The sequence below is a fragment of the Mustela erminea genome, chromosome 7 (genome assembly GCF_009829155.1).
Source record: "Mustela erminea isolate mMusErm1 chromosome 7, mMusErm1.Pri, whole genome shotgun sequence".
In the NCBI taxonomy this organism is placed as follows: Eukaryota; Metazoa; Chordata; class Mammalia; order Carnivora; family Mustelidae; genus Mustela; species Mustela erminea.
Window position 1 is genome coordinate 111,241,240 of NC_045620.1, and position 16,841 is coordinate 111,258,080.

At 40.5% G+C, this 16,841-nt stretch overlaps 1 long non-coding RNA gene across 1 annotated transcript in view; it reads right to left on the minus strand.

The window, feature by feature from the left end:
- LOC116596005 overlaps positions 1 to 16,841 on the minus strand; it is a 91,687-nt gene that overhangs the window by 58,099 nt on the left and 16,747 nt on the right. The gene's annotated exons all lie outside the window — the stretch shown is intronic.

The window sequence follows — 16,841 nt, forward strand, 5'->3', positions numbered from 1 at the left end:
CTGATCCCTTGGTTCATGGGAGGTGGGAGAAGGACAAGCCCGTTCACAAGCAGTGCCCAGGGACTTTGGGGACATTGGCATCATTCCAGAAGCCACTATTTCCTTCCTCCCCAACACCTCTAAGTTTTAGAAGGAAGCTCAAATTAGCTTCAGAGCAAAAGAGAAGGGGAAATACTTCTGGCAGATCACCTAGGAAACTGAAAAGTAATTCCCAGGGTACCTGTTTGAGTTATGGAAAGTCACATAAATATTGCTATCCCAATGGAGCCCCTCTCCATCCCTAATTCAAGCCAGCTGATGGCCTGAAGACCTGCACAGAGGAATTGCCAAGGGAAACACTTGTAGTCTGATGGAAAGACCCCTCCTCTGGAGTTAGAGGAACTGCTTCCATGTTTCACTTTTGTTATTTCCTGGCTATGTGATTTTGTGGAAAACACTGGAACTTTCTGAATTTTGTATTCTTATCTATGTATCATTAACTACTTCAGATGATTGTTATGAAATTCAGTGAGGTCACAGCCATAGAAGGGAATATTAAAACAATGTCACTATGAAGAATATCTTTTTTTATCATTATGGTCCTGTGACAGAAATTCTGCCATCAAAGATATGACTCTCTGATAAGGCACTGTTCTCCTAGTACCCTCTTTTAAAAGCAAACCTTTTTTTTTCTTTTTTAAACAACACAGAATCTGTGAGTGATTAGTTAATATATTTTGTTTCCCCAGGACATAGGTATTTTAAGGTACTGAAGGAATGAGGGTATGAGGGAACAGGGATTTGGGGGAGCATGGATACTGTCTTTATTTTATTTTATTTTTGGAAGATTATATTTATTTAAGGGAGAGAGAGCAGGAGCAGGGGTAGAGCGAGAGGAAGAAGCAGACCCCCACTGAGCAAGAAGTCTGATGTGGGGCTTGATCTCAAGACCCTGGGATCATGACCTAAGCCAAAGGCAGACACTTAACCAACTGAGCCACCCAGGTGCCCCCGGATACTGTCTTTAAGAAAGAAATGTGGTGAGGTATCTGCTCTTAATGGGCAGAGTTTGGGTGGTGCAATGACAAGAAGGGCTGTAGGAATGCAGCCAAAGGACTCTGATGCTGCGGGGTGGGCCGTCTGTAACCTGGGAGTGGCACTGAAATATCAAGGGGCTGGTTTTGTTGAGAGGAGCAGAAATGACTGATTTGGAATGATCCTTCAGTCCAGACAAGGCAAGTAGACAAAACAAAGCGTGCCATTAGAATGATAGGCATTATCAAAAATATATTTTAACAAGTTTTCTCCCTGTCACTGAAACTCTGTTTTCTAGGAAGTGCCACTTCATTGGAAAGGGTTCTCAAACCAATTTCCGAATGTCCTTCTAGGCTGTCTCTAGTTCTGCTACACACCTGAGGCTCCAACAGCCTTTAGGTAGGGTCCACGTGAAGCACACCACAGAAATAGGATCTTCCTGTCCTTTGCTCTTGTATCACTAATGAAAGTGAAGTGCAAGGCCCAGTGTGAAAATGATAAAAAACAAAACAAAACGAAAAACCCTCTATCCACCAAGCATAGACTGTATGCCAGGCACAGTGCTATGTTCCTTACATATATTATTTCATTTTTAAAAATGAATTTATTGACGTGTATCAGTGTATAGCAGGCTACAAATATTCAATGTATACAATTTTTTAAGTTTTGACCTATGTATATAGCCATGAAATTATCACCACAACCAATAATGAACATATCAATCACCCCCAAAGTTTGCTGATGACCCTTTTTAATCTCTTGCTTCTACCCCTGCCTGCCCCACAGCCCCATACTCAGAAAGTCAACTATTTATTTGCTTTCTCTCACTATAGATTAGTTTGTATTTTCTAGAATTGTATATAACTGGAATCATTCAGTATGGCCTTTTATTTGTCTGACTGCTTTACTCAGCATAATTACTTTGAGATTCATTAATTCTATCATATTTAAAAATATAGTTCATTTTCTACTGCTGAGTTATCTTCCATTTATATGGCTTCACCTTAATTTGTTTATCCAGTCACCTACTGACAAACATTTGGATCATTTCTAGTTTTAGAGCACAGTGTGAGACAGGGTTTATAACTGAGATTACTTGTTTCCATCAGTTTCTACAGTGGAGAGTCAGAAAATCACTTTTTTAAGAGCCAGAAGTCCAAAAGTTTAGTCTAACTTCCTTGAAGAGATCAATCTCTTTTCATTAAGAGTCCAGGGATCCAGGGGCGCCTGGTGGCTCAGCTGGTTTAGTGCCTGAATTTTGATTTTGCCTCAGGTCATGATCTTAGGATCATGGGATCGAGCCCCATTTCAGGCTTTGCACTCAGTGGGAAGTCTGCTGGAGAGTGTTTCTCTCCCCTCTTCTTCTGAGGCTCCCCTGACATTGCAAATAAATAAATAAATCTTAAAAAAATAAAGAATACAGGTTTTCAAATACTTACAAGTATCCAGCTCAGTACTATCTCAGAGTACTCCTCACAAAAAAGGGTTGCTGACAGAGCTGAGTTAACAGTACCCATGGCAGGCTGGTCCAGGGCACTGAAGTGGGGCAGAGCTCCACTTCCCTGCATCCCCAGCATGCTAGGCGCAAGGGCGCCATCTTGATTCAACATCTGGAATTCTTAAGGACCAGCCTGATTGACTTCCATGGATTCAGTGACAGTGGCTCCCAGTCTGGCTGGCTAGGTTCCTTCCCATGAAAGCTCTTCTGATTCCCCATACAGCCCCCAGCACATGGTATTAGGCTGCACCAGGGTGGTGGGAATAGAAAAGGTTCTGAAGTCAGTCCTCTTATGGGCATGAGCAATGGAGGAATAATGCCCGTGGAAGGTGAAGACACCATAGGCAAAGCTTGATTTGGGGACCACTGCTGGCAGAAGTTTCTTCTCTGGCAGCTCCGATGGGTGCTCATGGTACAGAGTCATAGTAGTTTTCAAGGCAAGGTGACCTTCCACATACTCAGCTTGGGTGATTTTGTAACCTCAGTCACCTGAGCCACAGTGATCAGCTTGTGGTTTTCAGTTCATCACATAGTCATACCTCAGGATGAACTAGCTTGTGTGAGAACTCATTGCCTTATCAGGATCCAGAACCATAGCTGCCTCCCATTGTGTCTCAGTGCTGGGCTAGTCCCCAGGTCCTATTACATCTTGAGCTAAGGAAATTATGCCAGCAGCCCATAAGTGGTTTAGAAATCTGTGTTCCTATCACCACATAGTAGGGGTAGAAATAAATTTCTCTATAAATGACCCTTGAGTATTAAGTAGTCAGCCAAGCAGGAGAGATATTTCTGCTAGTTGGAAGGATATGAACTACTATACTTCCAAATATGTACAAGGGACCAGGGAATATGTTCTAAGACTTCCAGGGAATGCCTGAAGCTGAGGATAGAAATGAACCTGATGGATACTACGTTTTTTCCTATACTCACACACTTATAATAAAGTTTAACTTATAGATTAGGCACAGTAAGAGGTTAACAATAACAAAGGATAAAATTGAAGAATTGTAACTACATTATAATAAAAGTTGATTTATTATATATAACTATACCATAATAAATAATTATGTGAACGTGGTCTCCCTCTCTCAAAATGTTTCATTGTACTATACTCATCCTACCTCTTCCTGTGATGGTATAAGATTAACAAAACACCTACGTGATGAGATGAAGGGAGGTGCATGATGAGGGCAGTGTGACCTAGCCTTAGGCTCCACTTGACCTTTTGATGATAAGTCAGTAGGAGGATCTACTGACCTGTCTCAGGCCGTACTTGAAGATAGGTAACAGAAACTGGCAATTGAAAACTCTGTTAAGGGGAGTACGGCAGTAGAAGACTACATGTGCCACGTGTCAGAAACACACATCCTGTGAGGAACATGTTTGTTGGGAATATATATGTCAGAAGGACATATGAAAGGAAGTATATACATCATGGGAAGAAGGTCCTTTGCTATTCTAAGCAAGTTAACCTCCTGCTTCTTGCTGGGGTGTGTGCTACATAGAATTGGTTTTTCCTAGGAAGTTTGGTTACCAAGTTCAAGAACTACCAAGAACCAGGATGGCCATGGAAACCTTCTCCAGTGCAGAAAACTATGTTCTTTGGAATGGGGCTCAGCCTGGGCCGCATGGCCTTGGGCAAATCAGTGTCATCTTTGCGTCTTGGTATTCTCATCAATAAAACCTCGAAAATAACTAGTTCTTCTCTGAGGCTTTATTGTGAGGCTTTAATGGGACAATGTACGTAGGGTTGAACACGTGTCTGTTGTGCTATAATGGGGCTGACTCTTACTCTGATGGGCTGTTCCTCCTGATGAAAGACTTGAGACCAAACAGGCACTCTCAGCAACATTCAGGGGCACACAGAGGACTGAAATGAGTCTCCTGTGTGGGTCTCTAGAGTTATCCCAGAGGAGGAGAGCAACTGGAAGTCAGGACAGCACCACAGAGATATTTGTGTGTGTGGATAAACATTGTTTGCCTTAATCTACGGGGGCAGATAGGAAGTATCATCATTTGGTTCCTAGAAATTTTCTTTATAAAGATGTTCATACTATATCCAGAGCAAGGTCTTTCTTGGCCTGTGTAAATAGAGATTACTCTGTTAATGTGGAGAATCTGCAAGGCCAATTGTATATAAAGGAGTTTACATCTGTACTCTCTGTACTTTGTCTCTGAAAGTAAAATATTTCTCCATTGCATCACTAACTTCTTGAGATATTAATACTAGACCTCCATACACCCCATTCCACATGCACACACACACACACACACACACACACATACTACCTCAACTTGCTATAAAATAATTGAGATATTCTTTAGACTAAAGACCCAGACCTGGGACTTTAGGGCAGGAATGCTCCCTTCACTTAATACAAATTCACTTTTGTATGCATTCTTCTTACCCTTTCCCTAAAGTGCTATAAGATATTGCTACTACATTTTTGAATGACTTACCAGTCACTCAAATCTCAGCCATAAATGGAAATTGCTGCCTTCAATGATATACTCAGATCTCATTCATATTAATTTTCTTGGTCTTTATTATATTCTGGGGGAGAGGGTTCATCCTTATTATGTTCATGACAGCTAGTCACTTTCTGCACTCTGCTAGCTTGGTTTACAATAGCGTCCTCCAGAGCCCATCTGGAAGTGAATTCAGTCTCCCGTGTGTGGGTGAGCATGTGTATGTGTATTCTGTTTCCTTAGGGACCATTTCTTACCTTGTTTTCTAGCTTTGCAGCCAAACTGAGTACAGGGCTCCTATTGATCTTTGTGGCCTGGAGTTGGGCTGCTCTCAGTGAAATGAAACATACTCAGATTTATCCCATGGAGCATGGAGCAAACAGAGAAATGAGCCATAAATTCAGGTGTACCCAAGTAGAGGATACAGTTAGATTTAGTTCTTGCTTTGAGTGTAGGCCAAGTGTTGCAGTTGGGTTTAAACTGGCTGCCCAGCACAGATTCTTGGAGCTTGTGTTAGGAAACATAATTTCCATAATTCGCCCTACTCTTGTGAGTTCTATTAACAAAAGGAACTACTGCTACAGAATGCGTGCAAATCAGCCTACCTGGGATATTTCCTTGAGACCAGGTAACTCGAAGGTGGGAGGAAATATGGGAAGGGAGTGGTTTTCTACTCTTCCTCTGTGTGCTTAACATCACTGAGCATATCTGTGTAAGGGAAAAGAGAAAAGTCCTTATTCAGCTTTGAAGATGGCGTTATTGTGTATTTGATATGGTTTCATGTTCCAAAATCAACGGACATCAGCAACTTTTGGGAGGGATTTGAGCTGCATTTCTGCTGTTTCTGTTAAGCCAACTCAACTGAGTGACTTAATCTCTTTTGTTGGAGTATTGGACTTGGGACCCTGATTAGCATTCACCATGGCATATCGGTCTATTTTGGGGGTGGAGTTTCACGTGATGGCACCTCCATATTTATGCAAGGTGAGTGCATTTCTCTCCTAGAAGGAGGGAACCAGCCAGGCCAACCGTCAAGGCTCTGAGCACTTGGACCTTCCAATGAATTTCCAAAGAGACTAAATTCCATAAAACTTGTTAACCTCAGAATCTTATATGTTGAAAAGAGAAGAACCTGCAGAGATCGCTCATTTTAAATCTTTTTCTTTTAATTATTTTTTCAATGATATAAAAAGACTGCTGGCTGATTGTTTGTTGTTTTTTAGTGAAACTTCTGTAAGGAGAGTCAAGGTAGAATTTCCTCTCTGTATTTTGTTTGCTTCCTTTCTTCCCACTTCTCTTTGCTCATCTTGCCAAGACTAACGTTTCTCTATGGCTTTGGTATGCTTTATCCTCTAGCAGGACTTTTGATCTTTATAGATTTAAAGTTTGGAATAAACTTTGGTGGCCTTGAGTTTGGGGAAAAAAAAAAGAAAAAGAAAAAAAAAAGAAACTCTTCTTAATTTCCTTAATGTCTTCCCCTTTTGAACTTGTCATTGCCCAGTAATGTGGCTTCCCTTATGTAAGAGCCAATCAATCAATTCAAAACAGTGTTGGGCAACTATCTGATGAATTTTTTTAAAAGTATAGCTAGACTGAAATACGCTTTTTGAGAAGTCATGAATTCCCCATATATGACTCTCAGACCTCTACTTAGCTTTATTCCCAGAGCCCTGGCTTGACAATGCAGATGGGGCCCTGAAGCAGAGAGAGACTCTCATTCTTAATTCTCATTGATATCAGTCCAGCAACTTCTTCTTCTTTTTTTTTTTTTTTAAGTCCAACTTCTTAAAGAACCACTGTAATCTTTCTTTCTTTCTTTTTTCCCAATCAAGTGTTTATCTTTCTTTAGAGAAAAGGGAGGTCTAATTTCCTGATTATTTTATAGCATGTGAAGCATAAAACCAGTAAGACCAGTGCTCATGGCTGATCTCCATGTGGCCAACACCTGTGTCCTGTCCCAGCACCTGGCCTCGTCCTGGCAACACCCCACCAGCTCAGACCCTGATCGTGAGACCTGAGGTAAGCGTGTGGGTAATTTGAGCAAATTCATTCCACTTCTGTAAACCTACCATCAGGGGAAATCAGGCTGTTTGAAAGCCTTTACCAGGCTATTTCGAGTTTGTGTTAAGAATTATGAAAAACCAGGGGTGCCTGGGTGGCTCAGTGGGTTAAAGCCTCTGCCTTCGACTCAGGTCATGATCTCAGGGTCCTGGGATTGAGCCCCGCATCGGGCTCTCTGCTCAGCAGGGAGCCTGCTTCCCCCACTTTCTCTCTGCCTGCCTCTTTGCCTACTTGTGATCTCTCTCTCTCTGTCAAATAAATAAATAAAAAATCTAAAAAAAATATTCAGATGATAACAAGTGTTGGTGAGGATGTGGAGAAAAAGGAACCTTCACACACTGCTGTTGGAAATGCAACACATTGCACCCGCCTTGGAAAACAATCTGGCAGTTCTGCAAAAAGCCAAGCATAGAGTTACCATATGGCTCAGGAATTTTGCTCATAGGTGTACACTCAAGAGAACTGAAAACATAAGTCCACAAAAAACCCTTCACATAGATGATCATGGAAGCATCTTTCAAAATAGTAAAAAAGTAGAAATAATACAAATGCCCACCAGCTAATGAATGGATTCAATGTGTGGTATTTTAGTGTTTATTTTTTGGTCATAAGAAGGAAAGAAGCACTGATACACGCTACAACATAGATGAACCTTTATAGCATTGGGCTAGGTGAAGGAATTTGGGCACAAGGGGCCATTTATGGTCTGATTCCATTAATATGAAATGTCTCTGAGCTAGTTTGGCAAGGGCCGCCACAACCAAGTGCCACAGATGGGTGGCCTCACCAGGAGAAATTTAATTTCACCAGTTCTGGAAGCTAGAAGTCCAAGATCAAGGTTTCAGCAGGGTTGGTTTCAACCTGAGGCCTCCCTCTTTGGAGAAGATGGGCATCTTCTTTAGTCAGAGAAAGGCAAATACCATATGATCTCACTCATATGTGGAGTTTAAGAAACTTAAAAAGCAAATGATCAAAGGGAAAAAAAGAGGGACAAATGAAGAAACAAGACTCTTAACTGTAGAGAACAAGCTGATGGTCACCAGAGGAGAGAGCGGGGATGGTGGACTAGGGGATGGGGATAAAAGAGCACACTTATCATGATGAAAATAAATAAATAAATAGTGTTGAACTTAGAAAATTGTCTCTGTACAATGTAAGATTCAACAGAACCTGCTCTGGTTACCTGTTTTTACTTTTTATAATGTTAGCCCTGAATCTTATTTGACCCTCTTGCTTTACAGAACTTTTGCTCTTCATCACTGTAACCTTACTCAGACTCTAGTCACCTCCTAATTGTGGTTTGTGGTATTTACTTTTTCTCCCTATGAATTTATTTGAAGTATCAGTGATGGATTAATGACTCGGAGTTAATTATTCTGTATCTTTCATGCACTTAAGCCTGATAAAGAACCTCTCCATCGTTAAAAAGAAAAATAAAGCTGCTTAAAAACAGACTATGTTCTATTCACTGAACTTTCCTTCATCCAAACTATGAAAGATGAGTTGATGGGCTTTCTTGTCAGCTTGCCATTAGTGGCCATTCTAACTTGATTTGCTCACCTGAATTAAGGAGAAGGAACAAGAAGGAGTGACTGGGTGGATAAATCCTCTCAATTCAGCTCAAAATTGCAAAGGAATTTCTCAGTCCATTTTTTAATCTAAACACTTCCCTATACATGCCTGATAGAGAGAGTTGCTCTCTGTGAATAAAGAACTGTAGGTGTATCAAGAATATGTGAATGGCACACATAAGAAGGGAAATAATCAGGATTACAGCAGAGATCAATGAGGTAGAAACCAGAGATACAGTAGAACGTATCAATGAAACTAGAAGCTGGTTTTTTGAAAGAATTAATAAGATCGATAAACAATTGGCCACACTAATCCAAAAGAAAAGAGAGAAAGCTCAAATTAATACAATTATGAATGAAAAGGGAGAGATCACAACTAACACCAAGGAAGTAGAAACAATCATCAGAAGTTATTATCAACAGTTCTATGTCAATAAGTTAAGCTATCTAGATGAAATGGATACATTCCTGGAAAACTATAAACTCCCAAAATTGAACCAGGAAGAAACTGACAACCTGAATAGACCGATATCTAGGAACGAGATTGAAGCAATAATCAAAAACCTTCCAAAAAACAAGAATCCAGGACCTGACAGATTCCTTGGGGAATTCTACCAAACTTTCAAAGAAGAAATAACTCCTATTCTCCTGAAGCTGTTTCAAAATATTGAAGTAGAAGGAAAACTTCTAGACTCTTTTTATGAAGCCAGCATTATCCTGATCCCCAAACCAGGCAAAGACCCTACCAAAAAGGAGAATTTCAGACCAATATCACTGATGAATATGGATGCTAAGATTCTCAACAAGATCTTAGCAAACAGGATCCAACAGCACATTAAAAATATTATCCACCATGACCAGGTGGGATTCATCCCTGGGCAACAAGGATGGTTCAACATTCACAAATCAATCAATGTGATAGAACAAATCAGTAAGAGAAGAGAGAGGAACCACATGGTCCTCTCAATTGATGCAGAAAAAGCATTTGACAAAATCCAGCATTGATTCCTGATTAAAATGCTTCAAAGTATAGGGATAGAGGGAACATTCCTGAACTTCATAAAATCTAAATATGAAAGACCCACAGTAAATATCATCCCCAATGGGAAAAAGCTCACAGCCTTCCCATTGAGATCAGGAACATGACAAGGATGCCCACTCTCACCACTCTTGTTCAACATAGTATTAGAATTCCTAGCAACAGCAATCAGACAACACAGAGAAATAAAAGGTATCCAAATTGGCAATGAAGAAGTCAAACTCTCTCTCTTCGCAGATGACATGATTCTTTATATGGAAAACCCAAAAGACTCCACCCCCACACTACTAGAACTCATACAGAAATTCAGTAACGTGGCAGGATACAAAGTCAATGTACAGAAATCAGTGGCTTTCTTATACACTAATAATGAAAATAAAGAAAGGGAAATTAGAGAATCGATTCCATTTACTATAGCACCAAGAACAATAAGATACCTGGGAATAAACCTAACCAAAGAGGTAAAGGATCTGTACTTGAGGAACTACAGAACACTCATGAAAGAAATCAAAGAAGACACAAAAAGATGGAAGACCATTCCATGCTCTTGGATTGGAAGAATAAATATTGTTAAAATGTCTATACTGCCTAGAGCAATCTATAGTTCTAATGCCATCCTAATCAAATTCCACCAGTATTTTTCAAAGAGCTGGAGAAAAATAATCCTAAAATTTGTATGGAACCAGAAGAGACCCCGAATTGCTAAGGACATGTTGAAAAACAAAAATAAAACTGGCGGCATCATGTTACCTGATTTCAAGCTTTACTACAAAGCTGTGATCACTAAGACAGCATGGTACTGGCATAGAAACAGACACAAAGACCAGTGGAATAGAGTAGAGAGCCCAGATAAGGACCCTCAACTCTACGGTCAAATAATCTTCGATAAAGCAGGAAAAAATACGCAGTGGAAAAAGACAGTCTCTTCAATAAATGGTGCTAGGAAAATTGGACAGCTATATGTAGAAGAATGAAACTCGAGCACTCTCTTACACCATACACAAAGATAAACTCGAAATGGATAAAAGACCTCAACAGGAATCCATCAGAATCCTAGAGCAAAACATAGACAGTAAACTCTTTGATATCAGCCACAGCAACTTCTTTCAAGATATGTCTCCAAAGGCAAAGGAAACAAAAGCGAAAATGAACTTTTGGGACTTCATCAAGATCAAAAGCTTCTGCACAGCAAAGAAAACAGTCAACAAAACAAAGAGTCAACCCATGGAATAGGAGAAGATATTTGCAAATGACAGTATAGATAAAAGGTTGATATCCAGGATCTATAAAGAACTTCTCAAAGTCAACACACACAAAACAGATGATCACATCAAAAAATGGGCAGAAGACATGAACAGACACTTCTCCAAAGAAGACATACAAATGGCTAACAGACACATGAAAAAATGTTCATCATCACTAGCTATCAGGGAGATTCAAATTAAAACCACATTGAGATACCACCTTACACCAGTTAGAACAGCCAAAATTAAGGAGACAGTAAACAACATGTGTTGGAGAGGATGTGGAGAAAGGGGAACCCTCTTGCTCTGTTGGTGAGAATGCAAGTTGGTGCAGCCACTTTGGAAAACAGTGTAGAGATTCCTTAAGAAATTAAAAATAGAGCTTCCCTATGACCCTGCAATTGCACTGTTGGGTATTTACCCCAAAGATACAGATGTAGTGAAAGAAGGGCCATCTGTACCCCAATGTTCATAGCAGCAATGGCTACAGTCGCCAAACTGTGGAAAGAACCAAAATGCCCTTCAATGGACGAATGGATAAGGAAGATGTAGTCCATATACACTATGGAGTATTATGTCTCAATCAGAAAGGATGAATACCCAACTTTTGTATCAACATGGATGGTACTGGAAAAGATAATGCTGAGTGAAATAAGTCAAGCAGAGAGAGTCAATTATCATATGGTTTTGCTTATTTGTGGGGCATAAGGAATAACACAGAGGACATGGGGAAATGGAGAGGAGAAGTGAGTTGGGGGAAACTGGAGGGGGAGATGAACCATGAGAGACTGTGGACTCTTGAGAAACAAATTGAGGGTTTTGGAGGGGAGAAGGGTGGGAAGTTGGGTGAGCCTGGTGTTGGGTATTATAGAGGGCATGTATTGCATGGAGCACTGAGTGTGATGCATAAACAATGAATTCTGGAACACTGAAAAGAAATTTTAAAAAGAAACCAGATGAATGGATAAAGAAGATGTGATACACACACACACACACACACACACACACACACACACAATGGAATACTATGCAGCCATCAAAAGAAATGAAATCTTGCCATTTGCAACAACGTGGATGGAACTAGAAGGTATTATATGAGTGAAATAAGTCTATCAGAGAAATTATCATATAATCTCCCTGATATGAGGAATTTGAGAGGCAGAGTGGGGAGTTTGAGGAGTAGGGAAGGCAAAAATGAAGTAATATGGGATCGGGAGGGAGACAAACCATAAGAGACTCCTAATCTCATGAAACAAACTGAGGGTTGCTGGGGGGTAGGTGTTAGGGAGAGGGTGGTTGGGTTATGGACATTGGGGAGGGTATGTGATATGGTGAGTGCTGTGGAGAGTGTAAGCCTGACTATTTACAAACCTGTACCTGGGCAAATAATACATTTTATGTTAATAAAAACAATTAATAATAAAAAAATGTGACTAAAGAGCAAATGTAAATGAACAACCTGGGGAAGCAGGGATTGATAGCTAAAGATGGCTGGGGAAGGAGGGAACAGCAGGAAAGAAACACCCTGATGTGGGATTTGTGACCCTGAGTGAAGGAGTGTGAAGGACTATGATCTGAGTTATAGCTGGTGTGTATTAATGGAAGGCTGTATGGCATTTATCTCCTAGATTTAGGGGAGGGATTATGGAGAGAATAGCTAGATAGAGAATACAAATTACTCCAAAGAAACAAACAAACAAAAATTTGCTGTCAGCGGTTCTGCTAGGAAGGGAGGCTTTATTTACTGGAGGTTGGGAAGGTTAATTAAGAAGTAAAGATATTTATAAGTAAGATGTTTAGTAGAGGTGGTGATGTTCTTATCATTAAATGCTTCTCTGGTATAAAAATACTTTATTGACACTAACAGAGAAGGTTGATTTTCATTACTAGACTTTTACTTATTCGTTGCAAAATTAAGCTTGTGTGTGTGTGTGTGTGTGTGTCCCAACCAAAGATCAGAAGCAGAGGGTATAATACTTTATACATCAGGATTCAAAGCCTGGATGGGTGGGTGAATGGATGGGAGTGTGGATAACTTGTCATGACTGGAACCTCTAATTTCAGAAACTAGAAGGAGAGGATTCACAAGGATTAGAGGAGTATCATTAAAAACTTTTGCAAGAAACAACAACTAAAAAAGGAAAACACAGTCCCTGCCCGTGAAGACTTTGTCACCTAGGAGTGAAAGGGAAAAAAAGTGTGTGTGTGTATGAATGTGTGTGTGTGTGTATATATATATATATATATGTTTATATATATTTGTATATATACATTCATGTATATTTATATGTATGTACACTTCTATATATAGATATTCTATATCTATATATAGATATAGAATATATATCTCTATCTCTCTATATATAGAACCATTAGTGACAAGAAAGCATTACATTCAAAAGCCCAATGTAATAAAGTCTTCTTTGTTAAATAAATAAAATCAGAGAATATTATATTAGCAATATTCTTTCCTCTCCACTAATGAGAAATTCTAGTTTATATGAATTTACTTCCACATTCTTTTCTGGCAGTTCTAAAGCTTAACTTCCAATTGATGATGTATGATGCAGTATTTATGTTTGTGAAGGTTGTAACCATAGCAGGGTAAACTGAGGCTTTTTTCCCCCTTGCCCCCTTTCCCTGGCTCTGCAGTTATGGGTAAAAACAAACAACAACAACAAAAAAATAAAATAAAACAACCCAATGCTTAGGGAGAAGCAATTTTAAAATGGCACCTCCATATTTACCTAATATAAGAAAACCTTATAATGGCATATGAGGTCAGGGCTCTAGATTCTCATGCACAAGAGTCCCATTAAGTCACTAAAATGCCTGCAGGGGAGCCCAGTTGAGAGTCTCTGTAGAGAAATGAATGCAGTGAGATGTGTTTAATTTCAGAAAATTGCGGAGAGTAGTCTCAGCTCAGATAGGAGCCACCCATCCATAGAGGGAATCAGAAGCTCTCCCTCCCTCTCTCTTAACAACTGGGGCTGGGAGACAGAGGAGTAAGAACACAGGTGGAGAGTGGGGAAGACCTAAAAGCTTAGCGAGAGCTGAGGATAGCCAGACAGGGCCAAATAGGGAAGCCGCTGAAATTCAGACTGAGGACTTTCCCCATGAGTCATCACGAGAGGGAGTTCTTGAGTGTTCTAGTCTTAGTTTAAGTGACACAGCTTGTTCATCTCATTTAAGAATCCTTTCGGTCATTTCTCAAGTGACCGTCTTTGGCAACAATGATGTTGGCAGGAAGTAAGGAGGCATGGGTGTGGAGGGAGAGAGAACAGGAAAGAGGAAGTTGAGAGGGTGTGGTGGTTCAGTAGACAATATTTCTAAGGCTAAAGAAAAATATCTTGACAAATTTACAAATTTACTCACATAAGAGAGTTTATCTATTCTGATTTCCCTGGGACAATATCAGGCCCTCTAAATGCAGGAGAAGTGAAAAGGGGAGAGCAAACGAGTTCTCTTACTTCTGTGGAAACCTTTAGTGGAAACCGTTAGCATGAGTTCCATGGGGAGGTAGATGGCAGCCGTTATGCAGTTGAGCTGAGTGGTTTCCCTCCTAAGCTTGGAGCTCACTAGCTGGTCATTGCATCTGGCTTTGGTTCACAAATTAGCAATCCCACCTAGGGGGAGGTGAACACCTTGAGTGAACCTGTTTCAGAAGAACATTTCACCAGGGCAGTGAAGACTGATGGTTTGTATTAAGGGTTTCTGTGCTGGATGATTTTATATATGTTATGCCGTTTGGTCCCCCCAATAACCCTGTGAAGTTATTATTTCTCAGTTACGGCTGTGGCTACAGGCTAAGAGCACTGCAGGTCACAAAGTCAGAAAGCAGAGAAGGATGTGAGCCTGCTTCTCTCTCCTTCAAGCCCAGTGCTCTGTCTCCCCCATTACTGTGAACTGGAGATTAAAAATGAACAAATCAAAGCAGAGGAGCGAGGGAAGAGGGGGAGGAAACACCAGGATGGGAATTCTCAGGGGAATAAAAAAAAGAAATCTCAGAGGTTCGTCTTGTTGTTTAGATGCAAAACTAGATTTGGACCTCCCATTTGTGATGCCATGAGACCTGACCACATGGAGCAGAGGCTGGTGAATGTGCCGCTCTCCTCCAGAATTTTCTGGAAAAGTTTCTAAAAAGAATTTCTCCCTAGGGGCAACTGGGTGGCTCAGTGGGTTAAGCCTCTGCCTTCGGCTCAGGTCATGATCTCAGGGTTCTGGAATCGAGCCCCGCATGTGGCTCTCTGCTCAGCGGGGAGCCTGCTTCCCCCTCCCCCTCTGCCTGCCTCTCTGCCTGTGATCTCTCTCTCTGTCAAATAAATAAAATCTTAAAAAAAAAAAAAGAATTTCTCCCTCCCTCAATCTCTCTGTCTCTCTTTCCCAGCCAGTGGCCCTGAAGGAGTCCTCATGATAGGAGCATGCTGAGTCTTAATTCTGGGAGATTTATGACTGTGACTTCACTATGAAAACAACACTATTTTCCTTGACCTGTCAGGGGGCAAAAATTAGAAGAAGAATGTGAGGTTTACTTTTGACAAGGCATGTGGCTCATAATAGAGCCTCCATTACCGACTGGCTGATTTGTGGCTAAAATATGAAGGCCATGGGCTAAAAAGGAAAAGAACAGAGATAACGCAACAGAATTCCTGTTATCCCCCTCCAGAACAAGGAAACAAATGGTAAGCTTTAGGAAGAGAATATAATACAGTTTTGTATATTTTTTCTGCATTAAGATGCAAGTTGGTTTTGTATCAGTGCTCATAGGGTGGATCTCTTTTTCCCTGTTGTTATAACAATGTCTCTAGAAATGCATGACAGGTCTTCAGAGAAAGTCACCGACCACTGAACCACTGAAGATAACTGCACACTAACAGATTGCACAAGGACTCGCTTTGATCATAATCTGCACCCATCAGGATAACGGGAATTCCAATCCACTGGCCAAGTAGGTGTAATGGCTTCAGGCAGTGTTAAGGCTCCCACAGTGTGACATCAGTGCGAAAGGGCAGTAGCAAGACTCCGGACTGAGAGTTTAGTCAGTTTGGAGGCTATGAAGCTCAGGATAGTAGCCTCAGCCCATGAAAGAGATAGACTCAGATCATCTGAGGTCATGTTATAAGAGCTAGCAGAGAATCCTGGAGAGGGTCCTACAGGAAATAAGAAAAGCTCCATAGGAATTGGTGGGTATTTTAGGACCTAGAACTATGTGTCCCTTAAGAGCAGAAGCCATGTGTTATACCCAATTACATTCCCCCAATATCCACTATAGACCCCCCCTCTGGAATAATGCACGTCAAGGGTTGGTTGAACATGTGAACTCTTTGGTTAATATTTATACCCACATGTGACCAAAAGGAAAAGAAATCCTGATGAGAAAAAGTAGTCTCTTGGCCTTTTCAGGTGGCAAAATTGTCCCCAAGCCCATGAGCTTTCTCTTTCCATGGCTGAAATCAGCATGGATTTCTCCACCTGGGTTAAGGTCAAGTTTGGTTGGCATGGGGTAGGTGCTTCAGTTTCTAAAACTAGAATGGTATGGTCTAAATTTAGTAACTGAAACCTTGACCTCTTTTTCAACAGAGAACTTTCTGCTCTGGAGATAGTTAACACTTAGCTAATCTATTCCAATCCATTTTGGAAGCCCGTCTAAGCAGCACATGTGATGTAGAGTAGAATGGCAGGATCCCTATCTGAGGGTAAAACAAACAAAACAAAACAAAAATGCCAAAATTATTGTGTAGTTCTGACCTTCTTTTCCCAAGCTCCTTTAATAATTTGCATGCATTTCCATCAGTCCTTATCATATATTGTTTTAATTATTTGATTCTATTCATGTGAACTCTTGGTGGATATAGACAAAGTATAGTGCTTGGCACGTAATAGGGTACCCATAAACAGTTGCTGATGATGAATCAAAAAATAATAAATCAATGAAATTATCATAT